Genomic DNA, 23,632 nt, shown 5'->3' with positions numbered 1-23,632 from the left:
CATAGGATACCAGGGACGTGTCAGCCGTGTAGACACACTTGGACGAGTTGATAGGCCTGTTCTTTGCAGACAGCAATTGAGGAGGGAGCTCAGACCTGTTTTTTCTCATCGTTCCCACCATGGTCAGCTTCCTCTTTAGGAGCTCCTGTCCCAGCTTGTACGATGTAAAAAAAATTGTCGCATGTGATGTTATGTCCACTGTGTGTGTGTGTGCGTGTACGTACACACACACACACACACACACACACACACACACACACACACTTACAGCAGGCCCAGACATGAGGAGGACAGACTGAAGGTACATAGGACCTACAATTTCCACACTTTTATTAGCCCGGTCCAGTGGACCCGAACACCCTGTATGTAATATAAATGTGTAGGGGGGGTTACGGTGTGTGGCCGATGAAAATTTTGTCTGATATATGTTCTTCGTAGAAAATGAGCCATGGCCAATAAGTCTGAGTTTGTAAAAATAATGAATCATATTATTTTTGTTTTGATGACAAATTAAAACGGGTCCCACAGACCCAAACACCATACAAGGGTTAATAAATGCTTTATAAGGCATAAACAGTCCTCACTTTAGATGAGGTCACACAAAATACTTAATAAATGCTTTATAAGGCATAAATAGTCCTCACTTTAGATGAGGTCACACAAAATACTTTACTAACGAGTAGTAACTACCTTAATAAATCATGAATTAATCATGAATTGCAGTATTAATACGCGTATTATAAAGCATATATTAACATATTCCCTAACCATTATATATATATATAAATGCATGAATAATGTACATCTAAATAAGTTATTAATCATTTACCAACACTTTATAAATTATCTTATTAATCATCTACAACTCCTTAGTAATTAGTTTGTAAAATATATAATACTTAATTTACCAATGGGGAGTCGATCAACTATAAAGTATGAAAACACAATCATGAAATGCATTATAGACGAGATTATTAATCAAGAATAAAACATTTATAACTGTTATGAACTGCACCTTTTCTTGTTAATTCCTTCCTCCAAAACAGTGAAGAACACCAGGAGCACGTGTGAGTTTTTATTCAAACTAAATTAAGACTGCTGTGTTAACTGCATGCCAAACTAATCAGCGCACACAAGACCAAATTGCCTCCTAAGTAACCGGATGACAAACAATACAGCATTTAAACGGCTATTTTTTAAACAGAGTCTGGCGCAGTGCTCACTCCACATAAAACGCACCGCGGCTACACTGCATCACTTCCAGCAAACGTCACAGAGAACAATGAGGGTCTGTTTCAACCGAATAGTGCTGAACATTGGCGTTCACTACCAAGCTTGTATTTTTGCTTGTTTGTTGACTCCCTAAATAGCGCATTAAATTAAAAAAAAAAAGACACCCACCCCCTTAAACATCCGGGAATACCTGTTAAGCGACTATGGAGAAATATGCAAATCAGAATAAAATCTCACTGATTGACATATCATTTAAAAGAGATAATTTGTTGGTGTTTTAATGGCTTTATATTATCTCTAAGTACATATTTTTGTTATCTGTAAAGTTTTGAATGAAAAACTATTTCTGTTATTAAGACATTCGTTCTGTTCGGGGTCAATTTGACCCCAGGAAAAACAAAACCAATTTCCAAAATTTTGAAGGATTTTTTTTTTTTTAAAGAACATCATCATCATCAGAACATCAGTAAAGAACACATAACACTTCTGTATGTACAAAAAAACTATAAAAAAAGACGTGTGCATCAGGGATTGTTCTATGCTACTAATGCGAATATGTATGTGCGAGATAGTAAAAAACAAAGTTGCATGGTCACTAAAATTAGTTTGACAGAATACGAACTGACAGAATATGAACAGTATGTTATTTTTCCTTCAGACCACCAGAAGGTACATTCCAGCCTGTTGTTTGCACTACTGTACACATGATGTGCAGAGAGTGCATGCATGTTCTTTGCAGATGTATTTCTTGCATTTCACACAGGTGTTGCTGGTCTTGGAGTCATTTCTGTTGGGACAGACCTGGCACCTGCCACGTTTCTTGCCTCCAGTTTGAACCACTAGAGGAGTTGGGGTGTATGTCTCTGTTTGGATGTCCTTCACAACGGTTGCAGCAGCTGTTGATGCTCTCGGAAGGCACCGTCTTCTCTCGATATGAGGTTTCACCAAACGCGTAACCCAGTTGCTCCAGGAAAATCCTCCTTTGACTCATGTTTCCGCTGTTCCAGTCCTTGTTCATGTCCCTCCATATTACAAAGGCATTGTAGGCGCTCACATCAATGATGTTGAAGAAAATTACAAGGGGCCAACGGGCAGTCATGCGTCGGCAGCTGTATGTGGCTGTGACCTTGTCCAGGTTATCAACACCTCCCTTTGTCTCGTTGTAGTCCAAGACCAGTTGTGTTTTTTTTGTCTTCTCTGGTGCTCAGGACAGCATCTTTGTGCATGGTGCTCATCAGCAGGACATGTTTCCCTTTCTTGGGGCAGTAGGAGACGACAGTGGCTTGAAAATTGAAGATGTTACCTTCCTGTTCTTCATCAAAAGCAGCTCAGTGGGAAGCTCCGGCTTGTTTTTTCTCACTGTCCCAAACATGGTAATCTTCCTTTTGAGAAGTTCTTCACCCAGGGCGTACGATGTGAAAAAATGATCACATGCAATGTTGTGACCATTCAGTCCTTCAGCCATGTCAATTACCACCCTCATGCCCTAATTTTTTTCAGGCGCTTCTCCAGGGGATTTACCAGTGTACACCTGCATATTCCAAGCATAGCTAGACTGTGCATCACATGCTGCTGTAAATAAAATATATTCATTTACTGTTAAATAATATGCACTATAATTGTAAAGCTTATATTGCGGATTTGTGAGGTCACTGTAAGTAGGTCAAAAACGCTGAATGGGGCATTCCGTCACCCGTTCGTACGATAGGAACAGATACAGTGGCCCTGAAAGTAACGCTTGCTTAAACCACCAGATTAGGGCAGAAACTGCCATTTTAGAGTAAGAAAAGAGCTATTTTTATCTATTCACACAGAGACTTCGAAATAGTTTAGAACTGCACTCCTTTCATTTTCTTCACCTTAAGTGTTAACAATATGCTGTAGATCAACATTTCACACACACTGACGTTCCAGAGAAGGCAGGTTTCGGACGTGAGCCAGTGTGGATGAAGCTGTCCAGAGCTCCATCAGGTCATCTGAATGCTAAAAACAGATCCACCTCTCCTTTGATTTTGACCAATGGCTCCACAAGGAGAACCAGATGGACACGCCTGCGCACTCTGCTATAAGCGCTCTTTGGTTTCACTTTTGGCACTCTTTGCTTTTGCTAGGGTCCGTGCACGTTTAACTGCTGGACATAATACTTCTGTCACAAATAAATCTTATTGCTTGAATTGAGCTAAATGCCTCGATCTCAGTCTGTTAACTCGATCTTCATTCCTAACATGGTAGCAGAGAATGGTTATAACGATCCAAGACGTTTTTTCATCGAGTAACAGACTTTCTTCTGTCAACAGAAAGAAAAAATCAGGGCGTTTCCCCTCGAGGCTGCAAGAGGCCTCAGGCCTACAGGGCCATTCTGCTCAACACCTCGAGAAACTGATCAAACAGCGCTGAATCAAAAGGTAAGCAGAGCCTATTTAAATGAAATCTGCAGTATTGTATGTAGGAAAAAACCAAATTGAATTGATCAGGAGTACCGGGTGTGAGTATGAATTGCCTTGACTAAATTTTTAAAGATAAATTGCCGAGCATTGTGACAGAATTGTTATGACAGCAGTGGGGGTTTTTACTATAGCATGTACATGTGTGTGAGTGGATCTAACAGAAATTGATGGTTGTTAACATTGTATAAGCTGCCATTGTGTTCACCGCGTAAGCTTTGATTGACTGTTCAGAGGTTACACAGCCGTGGCGAAAGCTTCGGTTCGCTGACCAATGACGGTCTGAAAGACTGAATTCCGGGCCACACTGTTGATTTATGCGAAGTTGCAAGCTGAGATTTGGATCAAGTATATAGAAAGTGTTGTTGAAATACGCTGATGTGAAAGTAGTGTGTCTGGAGACTGCACAGCGCCATTTCCTAAAGGGACCACGTTCATGCATGTTGTACACTGTAAAACGAAGATCCATCCAGAGAATTTTAATTGAGAAAAATAAATTGATGAGGTTAAATAGGAGGTTGAATTGATGGTTTGTGTACCAGTATTGCAGAAGTGGCAGTGTATGGTTTTGCATGCAGCATAGATGTGCTCTGGGAAGACATCGATTCAATTGTAGCACAAGATATCGCCATTTCCTTCGGGACCGTATTGGCACAAGGCGTACACTGTAAACAATAAGGTCAATAGATCTTCCCTGACGAGGTCTGTGTGCGATTATTTGTGGAATCACGGCAGTGTATGGTCGATTGAGTGTGGAGTAATGCCTCAGGGAGGTATCCATTTCCTTCGGGGACCGGGCTCGTGAAAACGCTATAAGAACAAATCCATATGTGATTGGTGCGTATTTCAGTGACGGCAGTGTATGGTTTCAATTTAGTATGGATGAGAGTGATTGCGTGAAGCGTACATGTGTGAGACACAGCTGAGATTTGGAGTTGACGTGTGCAGAGGCTCGTGTGTGTTTGCCAGTGATTGACGGTCAGTGGAGCAGAGCACACTCATGAGACACAAACTTTGCATTCAACACAGGCACACGAACACGAGGATAGAAGAGGAAAGCTGAGGGTTAATATACGTGTCAGCTTTACTGGTAGAGTTAGGAAGATTACAGATTTATTGGAAATTGTGTTCCATAGGGACCGTCAACAAATTTAGGAGCGAAGACAAGGCAGGCATTCATTCAGTCAGAGAGACACTGGAAAAAAAGGGAGTGAAAAGTTCAGATAAGAACCAGGTGCAGGGAGTGTAGGATCTAGGCCAAGGTCAGAGGGCACAAGAAAATTTGGGAGAAGCTTTGGCTCCCTCTGGTGGCACTACAGGAACTGCACAAGAAAATTTGGGACAAGCTTTGGCTCCCTCTGGTGGCACTACAGGAACTGCACAAGAAAATTTGGGAGAAGCTTTGGCTCCCTCTGGTAGCACTACAGGAACTGCAGAAGAAAATTTGGGAGAAGCTTTGGCTCCCTCTGTTGGTACTTCAGGAACTGCAAGAAGAACATTTGACAGGAGTTTTGGCTCCCTCTGTGGGTACTTCAGGAACTGCAAGAAGAACATTCGACAGGAGCTTTGGCTCCATCTGGTGGACATTCGTGAGTACTGCATCCAAACATTTTATATTGAAAAATTTGAAATTTGAAATTTGAAATTTGAAAAAAAAAAAAAAAAATGAATTTTGAAAAAAATGAAAAAGAAAGAAGATTGGAATTGATTTTTTTTTTTAAATAAAAAAACTTGATTTGAGAAAAAAAAAAAAAAAAAAAGAGAAAGAAGACGAAGAACACAAGAAGACATGGCTGGAGCTGTGGCTCCATCTGGTGGCTACTCAGAAGTACTGCGTGCAAAACTGAAAAAAACAGTAACAGAGACTGGAGGCAGGACTGCATGGAAAAGAGACAAGACACATTGGGATAAATGCATGAAACGATGGCAAGAGGAGTCCACTACCTCCATCAGTCAACAACCTTCGGCTCTTCACCAACGATTTGACAAAACGAGTGGCTCGAGCACAGACTGCAGAGAGAAATCAAATGACAAATCAAACCAAGCGATGGGGGTTCGCTAACCCACTGAAGCAAGCCCGCAAAGACAGAGAAGAGGAACAGCGAGTGGCAATGATGGCACTAGGGATGGCCATGACAGATCGGATGCAGGTGGACATGCCAACCGGAAAAGAAAAAACCTGGTCCCGTCTGTCACTCAACATCAACCCCCTGGACGTCACCCCTACCACTCAAGCCCCGGTAGGTCTGGAAAAGGCTGCACAGGAAATGAGCCAAACATCTCTGGCCCCGGTTCCTCCCCCACCCTCAACTAGCCTGTATCCAGCACTTCCTCCGGTTCCTCCCCCACCCTCAACTAGCCTGTATCCAGCACTTCCTCCGGTTCCTCCCCCACCCTCAACTAGCCTGTATCCAGCACTTCCTCCGGTTCCTCCCCCATACTCACATAATAATCCATTCATACAAGCACCGGTGAGAACAGTAAAGGGAGGACTGCTCTCAGGAGCATTCCAGATGTCCCTGGATGAAGGGTGCACCATCGACACAAGCTCCACCTCAACAGAGCGAGCGATGAGAAACATGATGGAGAGGGTGAGAACATTGGAAAGAGCTATAACAGGAGTCCCCATAGACAAAAAAGATCCTGCGACAACAGAGAGAGGCCAGCAGCCCGAAGAGAATGAAACAGAGGCCCAGCAACAGAGACAATTCGATCAGGGCTGCATTCAGCGACTTGACGACGACCTCGCTGCCACAACACTTTTCCCCATGCACTCAGAAGAGACCTATGTGACAAGCAACCTGTACCATGATCCTGAAGCTGGAAGACAGCCATCACAAAGGAACCCAAGCGGACCAACCACATTGGAGAAGCTCTCTGTCCTGCTAACAGAGGCGGAAGTGCTACAACAGACTCTGAACTCAGTTCTAGCCCACACCAGCCACTGTGACAGACCGGTGGCAGTGCCAATGTATGCGGTGTCAGGCACTCTACAAGGAGAAGTTTTCCCCTTCAAGACAGGGACTGGAGTTCCACTCTCCCAACATGCCATGCAACTTCGGTCTCAGGGCCAGCACCAACGAGAAGAAACAGAGCAGAGTGTTCGTGGTGCATATCCCCTGAGAGCAGCCCCCACTCTAGCCCAACCACAGCGTGTTCAATTTGTGCCTTTTGGGTTTGCAGATCTGACCAGCATGATACAACAGCTTCCATCCCTCCATGCAGGAGCTGATCCGTGGATTGAGCTCACGGAAGCTTTGACTGCTGGCCGCCAGCTAGCAGTGGGCGACCTGAGAGCACTTCTCTCCCGCTGTCTGGACCCATCCCAGTGTACTGCCCTACTACACATGGCAGGCGCTGGTGCGGCACCAGATGCCGACCCCTTTGATCAACATCGTACAGCGTTGTGGCAGCAGCTCAGAACTAAGTTCCCCACTCCAGTGAACCAAGGCGCAGTGGCAGCATTCATCTGGACCCCGGGAGAGTCTCCACCCCTGTATCTGGCCAGAGCAGAACGGGTGTGGCGCCAGGCCTTCAGAGAGCCACATGATGGAAGCGTTACCACAGTGGCACTATGGCGTGCAATGATTAAACGAGGCCTCCCTGATGGACCTCGCCAGTGCATGGACGCAGTGGTTGGCCTAGAAGCAATGACACAAGACATGTGGAACGCCCAGCTCCGACATTACCTCTCCAAGCACATTCAAACTGAGGCGGGTAGTGACACAGAAATTAAGACCTTGCAGAAGGCCCTACTCAAGAAACAACTCAAAGAACACGACGCGGCTGAGGCCGCCGCAAAATCTAAGGCTAAACAGCAACAACAGCTGGTAGTCCAACCTGCACTGGCTCCACCTCCAACGGCACCTACTCCCTCTGTCCCACTGGAGGCCATGATGGCTATGATGTCAGCAGGCGGTGAACAGTCACGCCCATCGGTCCCTCAGGGCCAATGGCGTGGAAGAGGAGGAGCCAGAAGAAGAGGAGAGCCTGGAGGCAGAGAAGCGTCCTATTTCTGCTACAACTGTGGGAAACCGGGATACTTCGCAAGACACTGCAGTGCAGCGCCACAGCAGACACAGAGAGGAAGAGGACAATACTCCAGAGGAGGAGGCGGACATGGCTATGACGGACAAAGACCTCAGCAAGGGGCCCATCAGGCTCCTTGGGACGAGGAACATGGTCCCCAAGGCGGGGCCCATGCCACACAGGCAAACAGTCAACAACAATGGCCTGGAGGCTACAACAGTCCTCCCTATTGACACGCCCCTCAACCACTGGAGTCACACACTCTACATTTCGGCCTCACCAGCGAACCTTTAATCAGGTGCTCAGTAAATGGACAGGATCACATCTTCCTCGTCGATACTGGAGCCACATATTCGTGTGTGATGACCACGCAGCCGTTGTCGGACCGGTTTGTGTCAGTGGTGGGAGTCTCTGGCACTCCAGTTCGACAATTTTACACCACCCCTCTCCCCATCACATTTCAAGATGCAACCCTGACGCACAGCTTTCTCTCTGCTCCAAATTGCCCAGTCAACCTGCTAGGACGCGATCTGATGACTCGCCTCAATCTGAGCATCTGGCTGAACCAAGAGGGTGTACATGTCTCGTCCAACCCACCAACTAGTACGTTGTCCATGCCAGTACGCATTCTCTCCCTTGCTCCCGCTATAGAGACGGTGTCCCCCACAGATGAAGAAGTTTACTGGCTACGCTGTCTTCAAACTGGCCCCCAGACCCCTGCCATCCAATACTGGTTTAACATTCTCAAACCAAAAATCACTCATCTTTTCCCATACAAAACTCCCCTGGACCACGTCCACTGCACTCTAAATGTCACACCAGATCCCGACGACCCCTACACAGAAGACTGGGATGAAAACATGTCTCACCTTAGACCCACCATTCAGTGTCTACACATCTTTTGCGGCCAAGAAGGAGTGGCATCAAGAGTCATTCTATCTCCCTTCCTTCGCTCATGGTATCAGCTAGATGTGGACTCGTCACCCCATGTCACTATGGCTGTTGGTTTTGGCCATGAGGCCAGAGGTCTGGGACCTATGATCAAGAGAGCACTAACTCTCACATGGGAACCAACCCCTACAGAAGGTCTGCTCAAAGCCAAGGAGGAGACCATGTGGAGATGGACAGCCCCTGACACTGTTGAACACACATTACCGGAGCACCTCCCTTTGCCTCGTCACCATGGCAAATCGTGTTCAGATCATCCAGCTACAACTGCCTGTTTGGCTCAGGTCCCAGGAAGGTTGTGGACCTCAGGGGCCTATGACGTTGGCCGCCTGACCACGGAACCCATCAAAGTCACATTCACAGACCCACATCAGCTTCCTGTGTACAGACCCCAATATCGTCTGAAAAAAGAACAACTGGAAGGCATTTGGCCGACGATTGAAGGCCTGCTCCAAGCCGGAGTCATCTACCCCACCTCATCAGAGTTCAACACTCCCATACTTCCGGTTCCAAAGGCAGGAGGAAAAGGCTGGAGAATGGTCCAGGATTTCCGCCCCGTGAACGAAATCACGGTTCCAACAGGTCATCCGGTTCCAGATCCTCATCTCTCTCTCAGCAATTTGAGCCCTGCACACACCCACTTCACAGTAGTTGATTTGGCCAACGCTTTCTTCAGTGTCCCACTGCACAAAGACTCAGCCCATCTTCGCCTTCACCTTTAATAATCAGCAGTATACGTATGCCTCCCTACCCCAGGGCTACAGGTGCTCCCCAGGTCTATTCAACCACCACTTACGCCTTCATCTTGCTGACCTCGCCCTCCCAGTAGGCGTAGTTCTGATTCAATATGTCGATGACCTGCTTTTGGCAGCAACGTCAGCTGCTCTCTGTCTTGATACCTCTGTCCGACTCCTCACTCTATTGGCCGAAAAGGGCTACAAGGTCAAACGTTCAAAGGTACAGTTCACCAGACGCCAAGTGTTGTTTTTGGGTCGCAATGTTTCATCAGACGGTCAAGGCCTGTCGCACACGCACAGGGCCACCATCCTGCAACATCCCCAACTGCTCACTGTTGCTGCTCTCCTCTCATTTCTGGGTTTAACAGGCTACTCACGAGCCCATATCCCAGACTACACCAACAACACCACCATTCTCAGAGAGATGTTGAAGGAAGTGGGCACAAGAAATCTTACTGCCACCCTCACATGGACAAAAGAGGCTGAAGCAGCCTTCTCCCACTTGAAGCAAGCACTTGCACATGCTGCCGCACTCATGTCCCCAGACTACTCCCTACCGTTCCACCTTGATGTTTCTGAAAGAGACAGCCTACTCAATGCTGTACTCTTCCAGAAAAAGGGGGGTGAAAGACAGGTACTGATGTATCATTCATCAAAACTGGACGCTGTGGAAAATGGTCAATCCACGTGCGCACGATATGTTGCAGCAGTGGCAAAAGCAATTGAAAAAACTTCTCATATTGTCATGGGCCATCCACTGGAAGTACACACGCACCATGGCGTGGCAGCGTTTCTGATGAGTAAAGAATTCACGTTCAGTGCCGCAAGGAAAACAAAGATTCAACACACTTGCACCATGCCACACATCACCTTTGTGCCAGCCACAAGAAATATGTCGGCTAACTTTACGGATGGACAACCACATGTGTGCGAGGAAGTTGCAGTACAAGAAAACAAATTGAGACCGGATCTCCAAAACACTCCGCACCTCACAGCTGAGGCCTGGCTCTACACGGATGGTTGCTGCTACAAAGGAGAAGAAGGGAACATTGCATCCTATGCAGTGGTCGAACAGAAGAGTGATGGCTATCACCAAACAGTGGAGTCAGGGATTCTGCCACAACCCGCTTCAGCACAACTAGCGGAAGTGGAAGCACTGATTCAGGCTCTGAAGTGGAGCACGGACAAAATTGTAAATATCTTCACAGATTCAGCTTACGCCCATGGAACGGCCCACATCGATGGCCCTGTATGGCGAAGACGCAACTTCACCACTTCAAATGACCACCCCATAAAACACGAAGCAGCTATGAGAAGGCTGGTAGAAGCAATCCAACTACCAAAGGGGGTGGCCATCATGAAATGCAAAGGACATGACACAATCAGATCACGAATCAGCGCCGGTAATGACGCGGCAGACAGAGCAGCCAAGAAAACTGGAGGCTACACACCTCGCCAAATGGTTATGAAGCCAACATCCGGCCCACCTGAGCTTACCATCGAACACATCAAAGATCATCAAAAGAAAGCAGGACCTTATGAATGGTCCGAATGGACACGGAAAGGAGCCTCAAAAGACAAAGAAGGTCTGTGGAGAGCCCACGACGGCAGAGTGGTTGCCTCAGCAGAACTGTGTGCAGCACTCCTACCAGGGGCCCACGGACCTACACACAAGGGAAAGAAACGGACATTGGACAATTTAAAACGACTATGGTGGCATCCGCACATGGAAGCGATATCTTTCCTCTTCTGCGATGAATGTCAAATTTGTGGAAAATACAACCCAAGAAAACCATTCAAGACACCGATGGGATCTTATCCCGTGCCCTCTGCCTGTTTCCAAGACATCAGCATAGATTATACAGATATGGGACCAGAGAACAGAGTGCAAGGAAAGAGGCACATCTTGGTAATGGTAGACAGATTTTCAAGATGGGTGGAAGCAATTCCCACCAAGAGAGAAGACGCGCAGACAGTTGTAAAGTGGCTGCAGACAGAACTGATTCCCCGTTACGGAGTGCCGAGATGCATCCGCTCTGATAACGGATCACACTTTAGCAACACCATGCTCGCACAGGTAGAGCAATTTCTGGGAATCACACACCGATTCGGGTCAGTCTATCACCCGCAATCTCAGGGCCTGGTGGAACGAGCGAATCAGACCCTTAAGGCCAAAATTGCCAAAGTTTGTATGATGGGGGTGGGGGTGGGTATGGGGATACTTGCTGCCATCATGTTGTGGGGACTACAAACCATGTATCAGACACACCAGCACCCATCTAATTCTACCGCCCCTTTCCCGAATCAGACTTCTAATTCACCTGCCCCTTTTTCCTGTCCATCCCCGATGACTCACAGCCGAACAAGACGTAACACCCCAATATTGGTCCATACAACAGCATGTGGATCCAAACTCGTTCTGAACTACACAGCCGGTTCCACCAGTGCATACACATTTGATCTGTGCGACGTTGTAACCTGTAAAGGCAATATAAGGGGTTGGCGGGGCTATAATGTTTATCTTTGTGGCACACCCCTAATAGTGAAAAGCTGCGAGACTAGCGGCACGCCCCGACCACTTAGGGGCGGGTGGTGCAGTCGTTGGGGTCTTGTAACTAAGTACACCGGAAGATGGGTCCCCAATGGTTTGAGAACCACGAGCCAAGCGTATAGGTGGTGGAGCAAAATTAGCCTACAGAGAGATTTTAGCGCCACAACTAACCCTCTTACCCTCTCAATAAACAACATCACAGCAAGTCTTTACGGTAACACCAGGGCATGGATCATCTTAGGCGTCGACATCGCACACAAAGATCCCTTGGGCAGTATCCAGATCAACATATTCCCCCAGGTAGAGAACGAACACACCCAGCCCAAGTCTGCCCTAGCATTGGCATCTCCAGCTGCCAACACTCCCGTAGTGTTTTCTCAAGATTATACTGGAATGACTCCCCTGCAGGTCTTGCAAAGGTCCACAGGTTATGGCAATGATAATGTTTGGTTAAATTGGATCACTGATAATGCTAACAGACAAAATATGACAGGGTGCGTGGCCTGTGCCTCCGCCCGACATGCCATGTTCACCGAACCAGCCCCTCTCCACCCGCAAACTGATCCTCAGGGCTATGCCTGTATGATAGGTCTCACACGACAAGCTACGCCCACAAATTGTACCACACTTGCCGCGATATTTCCACCTATCGTAAATGAAACAAAATTGGGCCAATTTTCCGCCATGAGAGGTCAGGCTAACAGGTACATGTGTTTTAATTTCACAGCAGTCAGACCATAGCTGAATGTGGGCAAAATTTCCCCTGATTGGTGTAATGAGACCCGCGATGGCTCAGACGTTGGGCCCTGGGCCAGAGCAGGTTTATTCTACTACTGCGGAGACCTGCGTTTGGTACCTAGAATAGAAGCTAACAAAACCGTCGGAACTTGTGCAATGGTCAGACTCGGAATGCCCCTTACCCTAATAGGTCATAGATTAGCACGAGCGGACGGTCTAGCCGTTTCTCTCACCAAACGCAGAAGGCGACACATCATCAAGAGAGAAGTTGCCTCAGGCTCCTTCGAGCTTACTGGAGGCCCCACCTATATAGACTCAATAGGCATCCCACGAGGCGTTCCTAACGAATACAAACTAGCTGACCAAGTCGCCGCAGGTTTTGAAAACATTCCCATAATCGCAGCCTTCTTTCCGATCACTCCCAACAAAAACGTGGACCGCATAAACTATGTCCATTACAATGTCTTGCGTCTTGTTAACCTCACTAGGGACGCCGTTGAAGGCTTAGCCGCACAACTCGCGCCGACCTCTCTTATGGCTATGCAGAATAGAATGGCTTTGGACATGTTGTTAGCTGAAAAAGGGGGTGTCTGCTCAATGTTTGGAGAAATGTGTTGTACCATCATTCCGAACAACACTGCCCCAGACGGTTCGGTCACTCGGGCTTTAAATAGTCTGCGCACCCTCTCGGAAGAAATGCATGCGGCATCAGGCATAGACAATCCCTTCTCTGATTGGATGGAATCCATGTTTGGCAAATGGAAGGCCCTCATCATGTCCATAGCGGCTTCCATTGCGGTTTTCATAGCTATTCTCATCACCTGTGGCTGTTGTTGCATCCCCTGCCTCCGAACTTTGATAGGCCGTCTTATTACCACAGCTCTCTCCAAGGAAAGGCAGCCGCCTCCTCATGGTGCCTATCCACTGTTGAATGGAGACCTGCCGGCCCCTGACCCAGAGGGGTCATGGGACCAGGAAGAAGAACCAGAGTTGCGTTCATTGACTAACTCCCAGTTAGACGACGACACACCAGTCTAAGAAGTTCACACCTAGCAGGTGTGAAAAGGGGGATTTGTAAATAAAATATATTCATTTACTGTTAAATAATATGCGCTATAATTGTAAAGCTTATATTGCGGAGTTGTGAGGTCACTGTAAGTAGGTCGAAAACGCCGAATGGGGCATTCCGTCACCCGTTCGTACGATAGGAACAGATACAGTGGCCCTGAAAGTAACGCTTGCTTAAACCACCAGATTAGGGCAGAAACTGCCATTTTAGAGTAAGAAAAGAGCTCTTTTTATCTATTCACACAGAGACTTCGAAATAGTTTAGAACTGCACTCCTTTCATTTTCTTCACCTTAAGTGTTAACAATATGCTGTAGATCAACATTTCACACACACTGACGTTCCAGAGAAGGCAGGTTTCGGACGTGAGCCAGTGTGGATGAAGCTGTCCAGAGCTCCATCAGGTCATCTGAATGCTAAAAACAGATCCACCTCTCCTTTGATTTTGACCAATGGCTCCACAAGGAGAACCAGATGGACACGCCTGCGCACTCTGCTATAAGCGCTCTTTGGTTTCACTTTTGGCACTCTTTGCTTTTGCTAGGGTCCGTGCACGTTTAACTGCTGGACATAATACTTCTGTCACAAATAAATCTTATTGCTTGAATTGAGCTAAATGCCTCGATCTCAGTCTGTTAACTCGATCTTCATTCCTAACACTGCCCATATTTTGATTCCATATTTGGCCGGTTTGCTTGGAATGTATTGTCTGAAGGGACAGCGTCCACGAAATGCAACCAGACATTCATCCACAGTCACGTAGGGGCCTGGATTATAAAGAAAGGGTAATCGTTGAACCCACTTGTCCCATACATCCCGTATTGCTGCAAGTTTGTCACGCTCTCATCGGCCCTGCCTTGTTTCTCTGTCATCAAAGAGTATGACACATGAGAAAACATGGAAGGTGTTTCGAGACATGGTGGCTGGAAATATTGCCCTTCCAGTGTCAGCAGCCCAAAGGCTTGCTGTTGCTTCGCCTTTTGACTTGTACACTCCTGCCAAAATGAGCAACCCAATGTAGGCTTGCAAGTCGGTCACATCCAAGTCTTTCCAACTCTTCCCATACACACGCCTGCCCTCTAAATTTGTCATCTCAAGTATATCCTTTTCAATTGATGGTGTTATGAAGAGCTCAAATGCTGATTTTATGTCATTGACATGGCTGACAGCGTATCTGGTGGGACCTGGAACCATTTTGATGACATTAGAAGCACTAAGTCTACCCTGTTGTTCAAGTGGGGAGACGGACCACAATAACTTTCCATTTTTGGAAGGTAGAGTGTTTGCTGGTGGTTGAGAGACAACAGGAGGGTCAACAATGAGTGTCTCATTCTCATCAGAGGAGGATGCCTCATAATCAGGGTCCTTCTCAACATCATCCTCTGTCTCTGAGACATTCTCCTCCTCTATGTCACTTTCATGGTCAAAGAGCTGTGACAACACCTCACTGACAGAATATCTTTCTTTAGAAGTCATTTTCAGTTGAGAGAGAGCAGAAAGAGAGACCACCCGAAGCACCAAGCTTTTATAGCACTCACAGGCTCTCACAGTAGCACCAGCTCCACCCCCCACCAAACCCAAATTGGTTCAAATGTGTTACTTTGTAGATTGTTTGATAAGTACTGGTGCTTGCACCTGCAGATTTTGTGTCTGACCTGGGGATGACCTTATATGTTTTACACAGCTAAAACAGCCTGGGGTCAAATTGACCCCAAAGAACACCGATGCGTACAGCATGTGTACAGGACATTGCAAACATATCATCATGTCAATTTTATGTTTACCCAGTTGTCCCCGTTAAATTAGGAAAAGTCATTAAATATGAAGCAAAAAAAATGATGTCAATTATTTATTTAGAGACGTTAAACATTGAATGGGGTCAAATTGACCCCAAAAGTAACAGGAGGGTTAAATAGCGAGACTGCTGAAAGAGACACACCTTTGCTTTCTAATTGTTGGAATGCTGTTAAGCATTCCAACAATTAGAATCTTTATTCTTCGAATCTTTATTCAACTTCTATTTCTTCCGTCGCACCTCTTCTTCTTCATCTTGTAAGCTACAGAAACCATTCAACTATCAAAATGTTCAGCTCTTTCACCAGAGGTCTGCTATGACTTTTCATATTTCTAACCTTTAAACTTTTTGAATTATTAAGCTTTTTATTTTCAATGGGATCTCTATGGAGAATATTTTCAAATCCTCTTAAACTTCTTCAACTTTCAAATCCTTCAACCTCCTCATACTTTCAGCTACAGACATCATTTCAACTTTAAAATGTAGAGAAAACCCTTAACTATTGCCGAATAATTCAGTTTTTTGATATCTTTTAAACTTTTTGAACTGCAGCAATTTAACTTTTATGATTTTTCAGCCCTTTTCTGACTTTATAATGAGTGTGTATTGCGCAGCTTAGAGTGCGTGATGTCACCGCTAGAGTGAAGAGCAGCTTGAGATTCTTGTGAAAAAAACATTTGTATTTTGCCACTGTGTCCACAATCTTCACTGTTTATGCATAATTTCTGGATGTAGAAGTAGCTAATCTTGTCCTTGTCGTAGAAAAATGACTGTGGAATCCCACAGATTTCCACATTTGACACCGAAGCCGTTAATTGAGAGGAAAACCAACTTTCTGCACCATAGAGACCAATGTTAAATTTTGCTTCCAAAACACATGGTACCCCATTTCTAGATCGCCAGTTAAGCCACATTCTTTACACTACAGACACAATTTTTACAAGATCTGTTTCTCAAGTCATCCTTCCTCTCAATTATTAATATCGGAGCAATAGGAGGTACGGTTATGGGAGTTTTGATGATTTGTTTGAGAGGTGTTTCCCTGTTTTATCTCCATGAAATGGCTTCAGGCACACAGATGTTCGCGATTGAGCCAATTAGTGATGTTGATAAACACACAGACTCACAGACACACACGCACATACACTCCTCTCCCTCTCTCTCTCTGTGTGTGTCTCTCTCATTCAGGTTTTAGGGATCCTTAGCGGTCTTCCCCCTCACACACACACGCCATTTTAAAATAAAAGCCCCACAGAATGAATCCTAACTGAAATGCTTGTGATGAGCCTGTCATTTAATAACCGGTTTGTGTTTATCTAACATTATGATTCTGTCTCCTCTCCCCTTCTCCCCCACACCCCATTTCAAAATAAAAGCCCCAGAGAGTAAATTCTAACTGAACTGCTTGTGATGAAGCCTGTCATTTAATAACCTCTGTTTATGTGTGTCAAACATTATGATTATGTCTCCTCTCCCCCTCCCTCCCCCACCCAGCCCCACCCTTTAAAAATAAAAGCCCCATGGATTAACTGTATTTAAACAAGCTCAAAATTAGGCTTTTTTGTTTAAAAAATGAATACTCTAACTACTGCTGCTGCTAATATAGTATTACTACTACTGCTACTACTACTTCTACTATAACTTTTGCTGTTGCTACTATTACTACTACTGCTATTACTGCTACCATCAATATTATTACTACCACTACTGCTATTACTACCACTACTACTATTACTTATACGACAACTGCTACCACTACTACTGCTATTCATGCTACTAAAAGTAGTAATACTACTACAGCTATTAGTACGACTGCTACTAGTACTACTACTACTGATACATCTTCTACTGCCATTACTATTACTACTACTACTGTGATATTAAATAATACGACCAATACTACAGCTATTACTATGACTACTGATACTATGTCTTCTACTACTTCTTCTAATTACTAATACTTCTATTACTAATAATACTTCTACTACAACTACATCTTCTACTACGACTACAAATATCACTGCTACTACTACGAGTACTTATTCTAATGCTACTAATACTTCTACTAATAATACTTCTACTACAACTTCTACTACTACAAATATCACCACTGATGAATTTTTTTAAGCCACAGAAACTTCAAATATCAAAATGTTCAGCTCTTTCAGGAGGGGTGATATGACTTTTCATATTTGTAATCTTTAAACTTTTGAATTATTAAGCTTTTTGCAATTTGTTTTTGAATTGGATATCTATTTTCAGCAATGTTTTTGCGATTAATTTCAGTTTTCAGCATTCCAATGCATTTTCAGAATTTTCTAGTTACGAATGTTGTCTTCAATAAAGTGCATAAAGTTTCTTCTCACTCAACAACCTCCAAAACGTTATGATTGTTCAGGGAGTCTGGGGGTCTCCTCCCCGGGTGACAAAGCATCACATTGTGGGTGCTGTTCACTGTAGGCCTCACACATTTCAGATCTTTAATGTCTGAACAAAGGTTACAAGTTTGAGAAACATACATTCTCACAACTCTGTTTTGAAACTCAACACAGTTTACAGTTAAGCTTCAGAGCATCAACATCAAGTCCCGCGAGATAAATGTGTGATTTGTGCAATTGGGTGATATAAATAAAATCTTCGAGACAAGCTCAGAAGGAAATTTAAGATTTAAATAATTGGCTGCTAAAAACAAAGGCAGAGTATCTTTCAGAATGCACTTAAGTTATTTAGAATATCTACAAAAACTACACACACGACAACTGCATGTAAACTGCCAAGCATAGAACAGTGAGCTTTTTACACCCTTTCATTTTCAATACAGCATTTATTAAAAATAGCATCAAAATGTGTTGATGTTAAAAGCTGCGTCCTGTCATCTTGAATGAGACAGTCTCGCTGTGCTGGAAGTGACACACCGCCTCTCAGAGTGGAGGGTTCTCAGTCTTTTTCGCCGGCAGAGGGAGGAGAGAGATTAGCCTAAGAGACCGCTCTATTAGAGACTTAACCTGGGCTTTGATCATTCCCTGAGCTCCCCTTCAGATTAGCCTGAGCAACAGACGGCAAATCTGACAGGCTCCTGCCCCACCCACCACCACCACCACCCATATCCCTCATAATGTAGCCAGACGTCACTGTGATCAAAGACCGCTTTTCTGGTGACTGAGGGCTCCCATCTGTCGCCTCACAAAAGAGAAGACTGGGAGCGAGAAAGTGAGACTGTCAGACTGAGTGAAGGGGAGTATTTAGGAGCACACATTTAGGAGTACAGTATGCTGGAGTCCAGAGACAAAAAAGCATGTGATGTTTATTTTGTCTCCGACACGTCCTCCCTTCCTCCTTCACTGTGTATCTGGATTGCAGCATAATGACTTGTGCCAGCGACTCCCCTCGACCGTCAACCGTGATTAGTACGAACATATACACTGCTATAAATGCACAGCACAAAGCAGGCAGATAAGAGCCTATTCATTTGGGCGCTGACTGGCCAAATAGGGAACATTGGACAGAAAAAAAGAGGCCTTTTCATAAATCTCATCACTAGCAGCAGAGGATTGCACGACATGCTCTGCTCTGTAATTTAAGCTTTTTCATGAATTGGCTGAGGTTGTGATTGCCTGAAACACACCACGGCATGCATATTCTCTGCAATTATACGGTGACAAACAATACAAATCAACGTGTTAGTTAACACTGAATATGTGAGTAGCAAGGGTGAGAGAAGGCACATTTTTTTCCGATCTGGGTAAATCATTGTAGTCAGAAATCTTCAAAATCCTACACTTAACCCTCCATTCTAACACATTTAAAAGCTCACAGCTGTGCAAGCAGCTCTGTGGGCCTTGCACTGTGAGCTAAACTGACAGTTTGTCAGACCCCTTGGAGTCACTTTCTAACACACTGGGTATTCCAGTACACGTGGTCAACGTTTTAAATCCAACACTTGCTTACGGTTTAGAAAAAAATGTAAGATTGGGCTTTAAATAAATATGTAAACTAAGTATCAAAAATAGAATTTGAATTTGAATTTCACGACTCACACCTCAATAAATAGTCCTGCTCTCCCCCGTGTGTCACGGTGTGTGTACATCTCACTCAAGTCAGGAAACTTGTCAGAATACCCATATTTGATTGGCTGAGCTTCATCACGTGATGTGATTCACACCGCATTGGTCTGTGTTTTTCCTGCACCGCTGAACAAGTGCCGTAAATGCTGGAATAATTCCGCTGCATAAAAAATGCCCTTCCAAATAAAATCACATTTTTGTTTTTTGTCACCCTGAAAACGGGTCCGCGACCCAAAAGTGGGTCCCACCAGTTGAGAATCACTGGTCTAGAACACATGTCTCCTGGTTGAAAGCCCTGTTTGTTTGACCCTCCTGCCCTGGGTGGGTTTTTACTGTCACACTCCTAGAGCAGAGGTCTTCAACAGGAAGTCCGCGGGGTCCGCTAAATTTTTGGTTGATTAGACAATTAAAAAAAAAATTTAAATAACTTTTTTTTTCTTCAAAACATGAATATGTCCATTATTTTAATAGTTCAGTATTGTATGCAATATAACATGTATGTTTATGCATGGCAGTGGCACTCATAGGCCATCACTCGTTTTCATTTCCACATTCATGTTTAAATTGAAAACATCAATCCGGTCTCTGTACGACTGCAGTAGGAGCTGTGTCCGCATTCTCGGCAATAAGTCAGACACGTTCCCGGTGGGTGTTGGCCTCCGCCAGGGCTGCCCTTTGTCACCAGTCCTGTTCGTAACTTTCACGGACAGGATATATAGGCGCAGCCTCGGGGCGGAGAATGTCACGTTCGCGGGTCTCGGCATCGCCTCTGCTGTTTGCAGATGATGTGGTCCTGTTAGCCTCCTCGGATCGTGACCTCCAGCATTCACTGGGGCGGTTTGCAGCCGAGTGTGAAGCGGCGGGGATGAGAGTTAGCACCTCCAAATCTGAGGCCATGGTGCTCTGCTGGAAACCAGTGGATTGCTCCCTCCAGGTGGGGACGGAGTGCCTACCTCAAGCGAAGGAGTTCAAGTATCTCTGGGTCTTGTTCACGAGTGAGGATAAGATGGAGCGGGAGATCGACAGGCGTATCGGTGCGGCTGCAGCAGTAGAGCAGGCGCTGCACCAGACCATCTTGGTGAAGAGGGGGATGAGCCGGAAGGCAAAACTCTCAATTTACCAGTCAGTCTACGTTCCGACCCTCACCTATGGTCACCAACCACCACCTATGGTGACCGAAAGGACAAGGTCGCGGCTACAATTGCTGTAATTGCTGTTAAATCTCCTTTTCTTTTGCCCTATGTTTTGATGCTTTTAATGGTTTCAATGTATGTTTTAAATCTCCTTTACTTTTTACTACTGAATTTTATTTCTTACACTGTTTCTTTAATTGTTTTTAAATTTCTCTTTTCATTTGCCTATATGTTTTGATGCTTTTAATGGTTTTATGTGAAGCACTTTGAATTACCTTGTTGTTGAAATGTGCTATACAAATAAAATTGCCTTGCCTTACAAGCGGCCGAAATGAGCTTCCTCCTTAGGGTGGCCAGGCTCAGGCTTAGAGATAGGGTAAGGAGCTCGGTCATCAGGAGGGAGCTTGGAGTCGAGCCGCTACTCCTTGGACCAACCAACTGACTGACATACCTGTGTCAGTACAGAGACGTAGCTGTGTGGTTTAGACTGAATAGTTAACGTTAGTCCGCCCTGAATGACCAGACAAGCTCGCTGCTGACGAAGTTCACTGCCAGAGGAGAGAAATTAATGGCGTCTGACAGCATCTCTCCACCGGAGTGTGTGAAGGCCTGTCAACGTTACCAGACATGAGACTAAATTAGCTCAGAACCAGCAGTCTTCCAACCAAAGTTCAGATCTGCAGTCGTTGTTTTTTTATATCCCTTAAAACTAATGAAGAGTCGATGGTAAATGCCACTTATCACTAACGCTGTAGGCTACTCACAGATCAGCTCTCTCTGCACGAAGAAAATTGAAATGTAAGAATGACCGCAGATCATGAAGAGATTGGCGCTGCCTTCTCCACTTTCTCAGAGCACAATCATTCATGTGCACACAGCCATTTCAAACTGTACTCCCTCTACTCTTCTTATGGACTGGGTGAATGGCTGCTTCCCACTTCCTACTCCCCGTGCAGGAAACACACCACGTGATGCAGCTCAGCCAATTAAATATGGGTATTCTCACAAGTTTCCTGACTCGAGTGAGATGTACACACATGGGGGAGAGATGAGGAAAGAGAATGAAGAGTAGTAGAATAATTACGTGAGTCAGAGAAGTCATTTCACATGACGTTCTCCAAAGAGAGAAAAGTGGTCAGAGAGACCAGAGTCTTTAACCATTAATGAACAGACTCTTATATGTTAATTCTTCCCACGGACAGTTTTAACAACAGTATGTCTCATATTGAGGAAATGTATCCACTCACAAAATTGACAAAATGAAGACAGAGAAAATAAATGCAATATGATCAGAATCCTAACACATTAGTTCACTGACCAATGATGTTAACAGAGAGGATAGAGCTGAAACAAGTAGTTTAATAACCACAGATGGAGTCCATGCTCACTCATTTCTCTTTTTAGAAGATGAGAAAAATATAATATTGTGGCTTTTTTGATTGACATCACTTCACACCTGAATGAACTGAAGTTAAAGCTGAATTTAAATTCAGTGAAATACATTTTTCTAAAATGAATTACTTTATTTAAAGATGCACATTTTTTAAAAGTTTTCTGTTGTCAGTTATTCTTTAATCCAGCCCTTATTTTACTTGAAATGAGAAGAACATTTATTTATGTATTTCTATGTATGATTATAATCCATCCAGTTCAATTTGAAAACTGGAATAATAATTGTTAAAATATAATTGATGTATACTTTCTTTATTTGATTTGACTACAGAGAGACGTTACTGCTACTAGGCTTCTTGAATATATATGTATGTGTATATATATATATATACACATACATATATATGGTACTGAATAGTGCAAGATATTACCGTAATGTTCCGGACCTTCGCATGAGGAGATTTTCTCAACCTGGACCTTTTGGAATTTGAATTGAATACCCCTGGTCTAGGAGATCTGACTGCAAAGGCTCCATCACCTCTGTGTAATAATCTGGTCCGGGGAACAAAAGGGAACGCCGCATCGGAGGATTTCAGGGAGGCATTTTGCATAGGTCTGTTATATATGTATGTGGGGACAGCGGAATATTTTGTTCCCATTCTTTTGCTTTGAATAATTGGCTCGACAATGGATGAAATATTCTATTATTTGATCAGAAGACATGGTTTTGAATGCATTTGGTGAGTTCCTTTGTGTGTTTTGAGGTGAGGAGGTCCGAGGTTGTCATTTCAGCCAATGACGTCACAGCTTTTTGAATGCAAGGATACAGCAGAATTCTTCAGTTTCTCAATGATGCACATGGATATTCTTGAGTTGTACAAATGGCTCTTTGTCTAGCCCACAACATGAAACATGTGTTCATTGTCCTTGCCATCTATTCATCTCAAACTGCATGTGCACCACGTCTCTCCCCATCTGTCAATCTTTTTTTCTCTCACACACACACACACACACACACACACACACACACACACACACACACACACACACACACACACACACACACACACACACCTCCTGTTTGGCTGGGAACAGGTTTTGCCTCAGGGGCTCTGTCTTGCTCATACCCCATTACTTGGCTAATGGAAGCAGTGAGAGGATCACATCCAATGCTTTCTACATTGCTTAACCCTCATGAAAACCTGTGACCTCTACACAAGAGCACACACACACGTATACACATTCTGGGGTCATTTTACAGAATGTAAGAAACGGAGAGTTGAGAAACATGACGACGTACAAAGAGAAAACGGTCACAGTGGTTGGCTCAGGACTCATCTGTACTTTTCTTTCCACGCAGTCTGTGTATTTCGTATATTTGACCTCACGGACAGTGTTGATTGCTTGATTTGTTCATTTCTTTATGAATAATAGATGTGTTGTGATGACTGGAACACCTGACTCTGATTACTTGCTTTTACGTGGGTAAGTGGGTAACTTC

Source organism: Melanostigma gelatinosum (genome assembly GCF_949748355.1).
Source record: "Melanostigma gelatinosum genome assembly, chromosome: 9".
NCBI classification, from domain to species: Eukaryota; Metazoa; Chordata; class Actinopteri; order Perciformes; family Zoarcidae; genus Melanostigma; species Melanostigma gelatinosum.
This window is presented reverse-complemented; position numbering follows the sequence as displayed.